Genomic DNA, 12,456 nt, shown 5'->3' with positions numbered 1-12,456 from the left:
TCTAGACAGCATTCTTTTACAAAACCAGCATGACTAAGCATAGGCAACAGAACACAAGGGTTAGAGCTAAAGGAGTAGATCTAATATGGGTTCAGGTTTGTTCTTCCCTGTTATACAACTTCTATTCCTGTTATTTCATGAATGTTTACTGCTCCAATATGTTATTTACTGTCAACCTGGGATGCCTCATCTTGTCTCTTTGTCTGAAAATTTCTCACTTATTTTTAGAGCTTAGTCTGTGAAGGCTTTTTCAACTCTCTCTGGAAAGTCAGTACTCTGTCCTACTGTGCCTACTGTTTGTTTGTTTTCTTCTTGCTTTTTAATATTCCTGCATTTATTATGGCAATATAAGACCTAGTATAGCTACCTCAGTGGTTAGGGATACAGGCCACTTGATTCAGTTAGAGATGGTTTGAGTAACTTTGTGCAAGTTACAACTCGAAGCTTGTTTCCATATCTGTGGGGTGTGTGTGTGTGTGTGTGTGTGTGTGCTTGCTCAATTGCTCAGTTGTGTCTGACTCTGTGACCCCATGGACTGTAGCCCGCCAGGCTTCTCTGTCCTTGGAATTTTTCAGGCAAGAATTCTGCACTGGGTTTCCATTTCATACTCCAGGGAATCTTCCTGACCCAGGGATTGAATTTGCGTTTCTTGCATCTTCTGCATTGGCAGGTGGATATTTATTTTACCACTGCCTCACTAACGGGAATAATAATGGTGCTAACCTTGTAGGTATATTATGAGGATTGAATGAGATAATCCTATGTAAATATGGTATCTGTCAAATATGGCTCAAAAATGTTAGCTCCAACTAGAGAAATGTATTTTGTTTTCATAACTGCCTCTTAATGAAGTATAAACTGTTTGAAGAAAGGGAAAGTTATTTTTATTCATAGTGCCTGGCTAAAGGTTTAATTAATACTTAATGGGTAAATAAATAAAATGTGTCTTTTACCAAAGGTCTTGCTATTAAATTATTATTCTCCTTCCTGGAACTCTCAAAATGCCTAATCTGGTTTTCCTTAATTCTCCAAAAATGTGCCATTATAATTTTATATATAGAATTTCACAGCCTATTCACTCTCATCTCTATAATGGAATTCTTATGGATTCAAGACTCAGATGGTAATTCCCTACCTCTTGGTAGGGCCTTTAAGAATATTTTCCAACTTTGTACATAATTTCAGAAATCCACATTTCCTTGCCTCTATTTCACTTTATACTGAGTTCAGAGGTAGGTCATCTGAGAAACTTAAAAGAAAAAGTAATTTAATGTTTAGTTAAAGAAAACTTATTCATGTGTGCAGCTCATTTGTATGGCTTTGCAATCATAGAAGCCAAGAAGTATAGAATTGTTCAGTTTTATTTAAGAGAAGCATTCAGGATTGCTGATTGCTAGAGATTCTATCATCTGCCTCAGTCTCCATGTTATAGGACAAATTTGACTTTTTTAAAAGTCTATCAAAAATGATTGGTTTCACTCATCAGAAAAATCTATTATTGTCAAAATCATCTTTGTGGAAATTCTCTTAAAATAATAATGGCCGTTTTTCCCTGAGGAAGCTTAAATGCAGAGTTACTTTGTACTCCATACTATTGCAAATGCCTTTCAAAGAGAATGAAGTAGTTGAGAGGATGTCTTACATGATTGCTTTAAAGATCAGAGGTATATAGAAGAAATACTTGACAGGCTGATGACTTGAATATAATCTTTAGCTTCATTTAGTTGAATCTCCAGAAAACTCTGTTCATGAGAGAGTGTGTTCAAACTTCCTAAAACTAATTAGTAAAAGATATGATGTAATGGTGTGAGTTCATGTAATTTACTATTGATGGAATTATTTTTTTATTTCCCTCTCTTTCTCTTTTTCCCTAACAACAAATACTTTGCAGTGATTATGTGTTATTCACATAATCTACTACCTAGCTGCCGTCTGACATATACCTACTACCTAACCAACTGCCTGGCACATTTTTAGTCATTAGGAAAATGCAATTTAGAAAAGACAGATAATAATAACTATTGCAAGGATGTGAAGAAACAAGCCTGCATGCACTGTTGGTAGGAATTTAAAACTGCACACTTACTTTGGTGAAATTGTTTGGTGGTTTCTTAAACAGTTAAACATGACTTTATCATATGACACAGCCGTTTGTCTCTCCGGGATCTATCCAGGAGGAATGATTCTATTCTTTGCTCATCATTACCCTCTCTTGAGCTCCTTCCTCATCCCCTGTTCTAATCCCAACAACATAGTTATTTCCTTCTCTTTTTTTGTCCTGTCCTGGGTCAAAGTCATCTAGCCAAATTAAAGGTCTACTCTAATCTTTAAATCTCCTAAAAGCATGAGGAGCTGCACACACAAATAAGTTTTCTTTAGAAACTAGATGGATAAAGTACAAAAGCATGAGGAGGTAGAGGTATTTTTATATACAGTAATAACTGGTTTGGTAATAAGTATCTATGAGAAAATTTGTAATTCTGAGAAAAAAATTTTGTGCTAGACGTAGGTTCATTTTTTGGTTTCACAATTGTAGAATCACAGAATTTTACTGATAAGTCATACTTCAGAGATTGAAATGGCATGAAATAAGTATTAAAGCTACTGTAAAAAGTTGGCTTAAAGCTAAACATTCAGAAAACTAAGATCATGGCATCCGGTCCCATCACTTCATGGGAAATAGATGGGGAAACAGTGGAAACAGTCTCAGACTTTATTTTTTGGGGCTCCAAAATCACTGCAGATGGTGACTGCAGCCATGAAATTAAAAGACGCTTACTCCTTGGAAGAAAAGTTATGACCAACCTAGATAGCATATTGAAGAGCAGAGACATTACTTTGCCAACAAAGGTCCGTCTAGTCAAGGCTATGGTTTTTCCAGTAGTCATGTATGGATGTGGGAGTTGGACTGTGAAGAAGGCTGAGCACCAAAGAACTGATGCTTTTGAACTGTGGTGTTGGAGAAGACTCTTGAGAGTCCCTTGGACTGCAAGGAGATCCAACCAGTCCATTCCGAAGGAGATCAGCCCTGGGTGTTCTTCGGAAGGATTGATGCTAAAGCTGAAGCTCCAGTACTTTGGCCACCTCATGCGAAGAGTTGACTCACTGGAAAAGACTCTGATGCTGGGAAGGATTGGGGGCAGGAGGAGAAAGGGACGACAGAGGATGAGATGGCTGGATGGCATCACCAACTCAGTGAACATGGGTTTGGGTAGACTCCGGGAGTTGGTGATGATCAGGAAGGCCTGGCCTGCTGCGATTCATGGGATCACAAAGAGTTGGACACAACTGAGCGACTGTACTGAACTGGGATGAATAGTGTCTCCTGCCTCAGAAATTTGTGTTTACTGAACCTCCAGAATATGACTTATCTTGAAATACGGTCTTTGCAGATAATAATTAGTGAATATGAGTTCATATTGGAATAGGATAAGTCTTATATCCAATATGATTTGTGTCTTTATAACAAGAGGAAAGATACACACATGGAAAGGGGCCGTTTGATGATGGAAGGAGAGATTGGGGTAATGCCGGTGTAAACCAAGACAGCAAGGATTGTTGGTATTGTGAGAGTTAAAATGCAAGGAAGATTTCTCTAAAGCTGTTAGAGGAAGCATCATCCTACTGACACCTTGACTTCAAGCTTCTAATCTCTAGAACAATGAGAGAATAAATTTCTGTTATTTTTTTCAATTTCCTGTTGTTTCTACTAAATTGTGGTACTTTGTTATAGTAGTGCTAGGCAGCCAATACACCTACATGTATTGAAAATACCAACATACATGTTTATTCATATCCAGGAGTTTATTAAATGATTTGTTTGGCAAGGATGTTTCTGGCATAAACTTTATTTCATAGCTAAACTCGGAGTCCAGCAACTCATATTTCAGAGATGCCTTGCATCTATTTAAACTGATGTCAAACATTTCCCAAAGAGTCAAACTGTGTTGCTTATAGACAGTTACAAAAGTTAAGTAATTTAGAAGGTTGGTGAGAAAGTTCTGTATAATTGAGTGGTAGGATTGAAGGAGTCTATGATTTTCAACACACAAAAAAACAATGTATGCCATGTTTTATGTGCAAAGCATATGTGTCTTGTCTTAAACCATTTTAAGGTGTTAAAAGTGTCATATAGGGACATTTCTTATGTATATTAATACATACAATGGTTTATTATTCAGCAATGAAAAATAATGAAGTCCATATATTCTATGCTGTAGTACTATGCTGTAATATGGATGAGTCCCAAAAACATTATGTTAAGTAAAATAAGTCATGGATGGTCATATAGTGTTAGGGACTTTTTAATCCAAGTAGATTTACTTGAAATCTTCCTTTAATAGGAGTTAATGTGTGGGATCATAAAGTTAAAGGAATGATCTTGGAATGCTTAGCTAGGCTGTGGCAGTGCTAATTTGTTAAATTGAACAACCATAGTTTTTTGTTTTCTAAAAATCACTTGATACACGATACTATTGATAGAATTTTTCATTTTCTGAAAAATACATTTTGCATATTTCAGTATTTGAAATGAGGTATTCATCTCATTAATTTTTACTTTTTGCTAGGAACAGAGTATAAAATACACCAGCACATAATCCTTACCACATCATTTACTAATGACCCCAGACCAGATGTTCATCAGAGTTTGTCAAGGTAGTCATACCTATTGCATTAGGTGACAAACTTGTTAAAGTCTTTCTAACTATATTTCCTGTGTTGTACTGGCAGCTCTATCACAACAGTTTGGGAACTCTTAAAATATTTCCAACAAAGCCAAATATTGCCAAGGATCAAGTTTCAGTTTATAAAGACCTTCCATTTGGATTTCACGAAGTCATTATCTCATTTTATTGTCATATGAGTTATATGTTAATATTTCTATTTCACAGTTGAATAAATTTGAGGCTAATTGTGTTATGTGACTTGCCCAAGTGGTGGAGCTATTATTTGAGCCCAACTCTGCACCAAAATCAATATGCTCTTTCAGGAATAACATATTGCTTTACTTTATTTGGATTGAGTTTTAAAGCTTGTTTTTAAAGTTGCTGCTAAGTCACTTTCAGTTGTGTCTGACTGTGTGATGGCAGCCCACCAGGCTCCCCTGTCCCTGGGATTCTCCAGGCAAGAACACTGGAGTGGGTTGCCTTTTCCTTCTCCAATGCATGAAAGTGAAAAGTGAAAGGGAAGTCGCTCAGTCGTGTCTGACTCTTAGTGACCCCATGGACTGCAGCCTACCAGGCTCCTCTGTCCATGGGATTTTCCAGGCAAGAGTACTGGAGTGGGGTGCCATCGCCTTCTCCGTTAAAGTTGCTAGACTTTATGTAAAATATAGAATATAATATTGACTCTTCTATTTATTAACTGTATAAAGTTAGTCCAGTACTCTTAACCTCAACTTTACCTGTAGTAATCATGTAACTTGATAGTTTGTTGTTTGCCACTCATAATAAGCACTTCACAGCTACTGATTCATTTAATCTTTATAACCCTATGAAGCAGATAAATGTCTCTATTTACACATGAGGAAAATAAGATTCAGTGAGTTTAAATAAATTGTCCAGAGTCACAAACTACTCAGTGACGGAGCATGGACTTTAGCATCAAAGCCTGTGTGCTATGCTGCCTCTCTGTGAAGCAGAGATGAATAACACTCATGCAGCCTGGCTGTTTACATAAACGGTGATGTAGATGTAGTCACTTTGTAAACCAGAAAGGACTAAAGAAAGATTAGTCATTACAAATAAGAATGCTTTACTTTAACTGTGGGGAAATGTCAGGGTAGGCAGTTTCCTTATACTAATTTCTATGGAATTTAAATGCTATTGTCACATCCTAATTCCACTGGTAAATTTCTTGAAATATTCTTTGAAGTAAGATGTGGATTTTGCCTCATTTAACAAATGAAACTAACTGTAAACGATATCTCCTATTAGTTTAGCAATTCGTGTTTTTTAATTACTTCTTGATCATTTGAATTGCTCTGAGGATCATTTGTTGAAGTCAATTAGTGTTTTCTTTTATTAATATGCTAGTATTTGCATGAGAAGAATTCTTAAATATTCTAAGAGTAAATTATTTGCTATAGTGTGGTATTTATTGCAGAGAACATCTGTTCCTTTTTGATGCCTAACCATTCATTACTGAGATGATTTTAGGTATTCTTCATAAATTATCTTATTGGGCTTCTGAATTTCAAACATTTTTCAATAAGACACAGAATTCTGAATTGCACAGTTCTGGCTGCTGTTATCTATATTTGGCCTCTGACAACCAAAGTTAATGTATTCTTTGATAGCTGTCATGCCACTTCACTTGATGAGGACTTTCTTAGCCTACCTCCTATTCTTCCTTGTCATCTTCTTTTTTTCTTCTCTTGTCTCCATTCTCCTCCACATCTTGTTCTGTGGTTCAGCCTTTTGTAATATCTCATCTCTAATTTCTTGCCAAGAATAAAATGAAAAATAATCATTTTCACTTTTTACCCCATTTTCAATTTCTTTCAGACTTTAGGTCACATGCCTTCTTTGAGTTGTGGGGTAAATAGTAAAACAAAATTCCTTCACCACTCAGTAGTGAATTAATGATCAGTCTTCTTCCATTTGGAATTTTGTCATGACAGGACCATTCCCTTCAAACTGTAATACTTTAGAAATCATATTCACATGCTTCTAGTTGTCACGATATAAAGCATTTCCTTGATTTACATCACTCACCAGGATGGTTCTAATCATAGAGTTTAGTTAAAATAAACAGAGCTGAAACCTCTCATGTAGGGAAAGCCTTGCTCATAATCATAAAGCCACCATGTATTACTAAGAAGAGAGGGAGAGTCTTAAGGCATAATATGACCTTATTCAGAGAGGTCCTTTGGAAACGTGAACCCATTTTTCAGTCCATTTGATGTTAGTTTAAATAATTGTACACATTTGTTTGCTCTATTTATGGAATGTCATCATGTATATGAGGGTCTATATTCCAGTTGTGTGGGGAAAGCAACACTCACTGGCTTTCACTAGGACTGTATTATGCCTCTTTCTCCCCAACAACCTCCATCATGTTTGTGCCACCCTTCAGATGTGGGCCTTGAACAGTGAAGCTGAACATTATTCCTCACCCTTGAGAATGGAGAGAACAGTACCAAAAGGGACCAAAGTATCAATTCTAAACGTTCTGGGGTATGGCACTTCTACACCCTTAAGAATGTTCCATACTGAGGGAAAAATAGTTACTCCTGAAACTACTTGTTGTTGGATTGATTAAGCATTGTGTTGCAGTGTGAAAGGAAGTTTCACCAAGAACAGATTTCATATATAAGAATAGATCATTATTTTAACCAACACAAAATATATGAAAATAACATTTGTTATGTGTCTGAAAACTGTAGTCATGGTTACTTTGACCATAAGAATATATTTTCTCTCCTCTTTATCCTGGAAAGAAACTAAAACATCTGTTTCTGAGATTTTAGAACAATAAATAGCATTAATTTTCATTCCAATTCAAGCATAAGTATTTATATCAAATGAGATGATTTCTTCAGCAAAATGTTTCTAAAAGGAATTTTAATAATTCTCTTTGATTTCTTTGGAACTAGTTCTGCAAAGTCATTGGAACAATAACTAGCCATCATATAATAAGATCAGAATTATAGGTTTTATGGATTCAATTACTGTTTATATCCAATATAAATTATTTAACCAGCTTTTAAATATATATTGGGTATACAGCACAGTATTAGTGTTATGAAAGATACAAAATAAAAGAAAGGAAAAAATTACAAGTCACCTGAAAGGTCTTGAACTCTAAGAGGAAATAGATTTCTAGAGTAGAACATTGAATTTACAATAATTTGTTCAGTTTGTATGTTAAATACAAAGACAAGTCAAAGCAAGAAAATAAACATTTATTTAGAGTCAGGGTACTCTACAAAAAGTCGGAGATTTTAAGTCTATTTTGTTCAGAATATTGTTTCTCTGATTACCACAAAAATACATGTTCACTGAAGAAAATTTGAAAAAGAAATTGCCTATAAACACCATGAAATAAACATTGCTTCAGTGAATTCAGCTAACATTTTTTCTTTTCCCTGTAGCTGTTTTCTTCTTGGAACATTCTTCCCAATCCTCTTCATCTGCCTGTTTCTTGCTCATCCTTCAGAACCTTATTTTCAATGGCACTTGTCCTCAAAGAAGCTTTCAAACCTCCTACCTGAGGTCCTCTGCTAATATGCTCCTGTTAAATCTCTGGGTTTCCTCTGCATTCTTGAAATATTAATGATCCTGGACTCTGGTGTATGCTGGCAATACACTGACAAACATGATAAACAGGATCTCTATGATAATGGAGTTGGCAATTTTAACGGAGACAGCTAAGAAACAAACAAAAATGAATGTACACATATAATTTTGCTGTAGTCACATGTAAATGTATATTCCTCACTAGACTACCAACCCCATGGGGTGAGAACAATGACTTTGGTTTAGAGAATTTAGTAAATAAATGTACATGTGTTTTAAATGAATGGACACTGAAGGAATGAACAAATAAGCTAATCTTTTGTGTGCTTTCTCAAGATATTTCATGTACATAAATATTATGATCAGGCTACCCAAGATGACTGTTCTCTTGTTTTCTGTACATTCCCTGCTCAGCCAGTCCCTGCCTCAAGTATACCGGACTCACATGACTGACCCTCCCACATACTTGCCCCAGGCCCAATGGAATGATCTAGCTTTAGATAAGAACTCTCCACTGTGCTTAAAGTGATGGTGAGGGGCATGCTGCTCTGCTGGTTTCCCTAATAACCCATGAGCCAACCTTAAGTCAACTCCTCTACAACTAGCAACCTACCCCTGTCTCTACGAGCAAAGACTGCTGCCATGTCCTGTCTGCCCTCTGCCATATACAGTGAGGTGTTTCTCCAGGACCTTGCTTCAGACATGCAAGATTCCCCTATCCATTAAACTATTATGTTTCTGTTGCTGACTCTCAGTTCTTTTCTTCCGTCTTGAAGCTGGGCAGGTACAGGCCTTCTAATTCTGCATGGTTCATCCCAATCACAAACATACAGTTTTTATATATACTCAAAATTGGAATCTTTTGATGAATATATAGTATACTTTTTCCACTTAATATTATGTCTTGAACATACTCTTATGTGAATAAACATTTTAATGTGATCAAATATTTTAGTCTGGCGTTTCACATGATGTATTCTACATAGAAGTTACATAAGCAGGGTGACAATATACAGCCTTGATGTACTCCTTTACCAATTTTGAACCAGTCTGTTCCGTGTCTGATTCTAGCTGTTGCTTCTTGACCTGTTTCTCAGGAGATGGGTAAGGTGGTCTAGTATTCCCCTGCTTGAAGAATTTTCCACAGTTTATTGTGACCCACATAGTCAATGGTTATAGCATAGTCGGTGAAGTAGAAGTAGATGTTTTTCTGGAATTCTCTTGCTTTCTCTAGATCCATCATATATTGGCAATTTGATTCCTCTGCCTTTTCTTTGCATAATATTTAATTGTAAGAATATACTAGAGTGATTTTTAAAAAATCATCCTCTATTGAGATTATTTTCACTCTTTTCCTGACTCTACACAGTCATTTAGATTGTTGACAGTAGTTTACTGTTAGTAATTATGTTCTGATGAACACATTTATGCATAAATCCTCTATCTTTGATTTTATTTCCTTGGAAAAATTGAATCACTGAACAGAGGTAACTATCTTTTAAAGACTTTTATAGTTCAGTTCAAACACTCAGTCACGTCCAACTCTTTGTGACTCCATGGACTGCAGTATGCCAGGCTTACCAGTCCATCACCACCTACCAGACCTTACTCAAACTCATGTCTATCGAGTCAGTGATACCATCCAACCATCTCATACTCTGTCATCCCCTTTTCCTCCCACCTTCAATCTTGCCCGGCATCAGGGCCTTTTCCAATGAATCAGCTCTTCACATCGGGTGACCAAAGTATTGGAGCTTCAGCATCAGTCTTGAATATTCAGGACTGATTTCTTTTAGGATTGACTGGTTGGATCTCCTTGCAGTCCAAGGGACTCTGCAGAGTCTTCTCCAATACCACAGTTCAAAAGCATCAATTCTTTGGCTCTCAGCTTTCTTTATGATCCAACTCTCACATTTATACTGGAAAAACCATACTTTGACTATACAGACCTCTGTTGATATTTATATTGACTTTTATATATATTGCCAAATTGTATTACAGAAAGGTAATTTATAGTTTATTAAGGGAAAAGTTACATAATTTCATTTAACTCAATGACATTTTAATGAAGATACTATGTAATATAGGCTTGGATTGTTTTAATTTTCTTCCTTCCTCCACAACACTTTCCAGCAGCATTTCAACTTCTCCTATCTCTTGAGATAAACCATTTTATTAAAATTATCTTTTACTATTCAAAGTATTATTTTAAGATTTTTCCTTATATTTTAAATTTAATTTTTATTGGATTTTCATTAGATTTTAAAACTAGCAATAGATGTGACCTCTAGGATTGACTAGTTTGATCTCCTTGCAGTCCAAGGGACTCTCAAGAGTCTTCTCCAGCACCATAATTCAAAAGCATCAAGTCTTTGGCACTCAGCCTTCTTTATGGTACAACTCTCACATTCATACATGGCCACTGGAAAAACCATAGCTTTGACGTTATGGACTTTTGTCAGCAAAATGATGTCTGCTTTTTAATACACTGTCTAGGCTTGTTGTCAGAGCTTTTCTTCCAAGGAGCAAGTGTCATTTAATTTCATGGCTGCAGTCACTGTCCTCAGTGATTTTGGAGCCCAAGAAAATAAAATCTGTCACTGCTTCCACTTTTTCCTCTTCTATTTGCCATGGAATAATCTTAGTTTTCTGAATGTTGAGTATCAAGCCAGCTTTTTCATTCTTTTCTTTCACAAAAGCTCTTTAGTTCCTCTTCACTTTCTGCCATTACAGAGGTGTCATCTGCATTATTTGAGGTTGATATTTCTCCCAGGAATCTTGATTCTAGCTTGTGAGTCATCCAGCCTGGCATTTTGCATGATGTACTCTGCATAGAAGTTAAATAAGCAGGGTGACAATATACAACCTCGACATAATCCTTTCCCAGTTTGGAATCAGTCCTTCATCCCATGCCCAATTCTGACGGTTGTTTCTTGACCTGCACACATGTTTCTCAGAGACAGGTAAGATGGTCTGGTATTCCTATCTCTAAGAATTTTCTACAGTTTGTTGTAATCCACACAGTCTAAGGCTTTAGCCTAGTCAATGAAGTGGAAATTTTTCTTGAATTCTCGTGCCTTTTCTGTGATCCAACAGATGTTGCAAATTGATCCCTGGTTCCTCTGCCGTTTTCTAAATCCAGCTTGTACATCTGGAAGTCCTTGATTCATATACTGCTGAAGCCTAGCTTGAAGGATTTTGACCATTACTTTGCTAGCATGTGAAATGAGTGCAATTATCTGGTAGTTTGAACAGTCTTTGGCATTGTCCTTGTTTGGGATTGAAATGAAAACTCACTTTTTCCAGTCCTGTGACCACTACTAAGTTTTCCAAATTTGCTGACATATAGAGTGCAGCGCTTTAACTGTTATCATGTTTTAGGATTTTAAATAGCTCAGCTGGAATTCTGTCTATTCCACTAGCTTTGTTTGTGGTAATGCTTCCTAAAGCCTACTTGACCTCAGACTCCTGGATATGAAGGTGGCTCTAGGTAAGTGACCACACCATCATGGTTATCCTGGGTCATTAAGACCTTTTTTTGTATAGTTCTTCTTCATTGTATTCTTGTCACCTTTCTTAACCTCTTCTGCTTCTATTAGGTCCTTGCCATTTCTGTCCTTTATTGTGCCCATCTTTGCATGAAATGTTTCCTTTTTATCTCCAATATTTTTGAAGACATCCCTAGTCTTTCCCATTCTATTATTTTCCTCTGTTTCTTTGCATTGTTCAGTTAAGGCTTTCTTATCTCTTCTTGTGATTCTCTGGAACTCTGCATTCGGTTGAGTATATCTTTACCTTTCTCCTTTGCCTTTTGCTTCTCTTGACTTTTCTCAACTATTTGTAAGTCCTCCTCAGACAACCACTTTGCCTTATTGCATTTCTTTCTCTTTAGGATGGTTTTGGTCACTGCCTCCTGTGTTACAATGTTACAAAACTCTGTCCATAATTCTTCAGGCATTCTGTCTACCAGATCTAATACCTTGAATCTATTTGTCACCTCCTATATATTCATAAGGGGTTTAATTTAGGTCATACTTGAATGGTCTAGAGGTTTTCCCTGCTTTCCTTAATTTAAGCCTGAATTTTCCAATCAGGAGCTCATGATCTGAGCCATAGTCAGCTCCAGGTCTTGTTTTTGCTAACTGTATAGAGCTTCTCCATTTGGCTGCAAAGAATATAATCAATGTGATTTTGGTGCTGATCATCTGGTGATGTC

The 12,456-nt window shown here is 36.4% G+C and overlaps 2 protein-coding genes across 11 annotated transcripts in view; one reads left to right on the top strand and one right to left on the bottom strand.

Moving 5' to 3' along the window:
* The window catches only part of ANKS1B (ankyrin repeat and sterile alpha motif domain containing 1B), a 1,150,317-nt gene that overhangs the window by 330,606 nt on the left and 807,255 nt on the right, over positions 1-12,456 (top strand). The window lies entirely within an intron of this gene.
* FAM71C (family with sequence similarity 71 member C) overlaps positions 1-12,456 on the bottom strand; it is a 46,293-nt gene that overhangs the window by 33,428 nt on the left and 409 nt on the right. The window lies entirely within an intron of this gene.

The sequence above is a fragment of the Capra hircus genome, chromosome 5 (assembly GCF_001704415.2).
Source record: "Capra hircus breed San Clemente chromosome 5, ASM170441v1, whole genome shotgun sequence".
In the NCBI taxonomy this organism is placed as follows: Eukaryota; Metazoa; Chordata; class Mammalia; order Artiodactyla; family Bovidae; genus Capra; species Capra hircus.
Note: the sequence above shows the minus strand (reverse complement) of the source record. Positions and strands in the feature narration are given on the sequence as shown.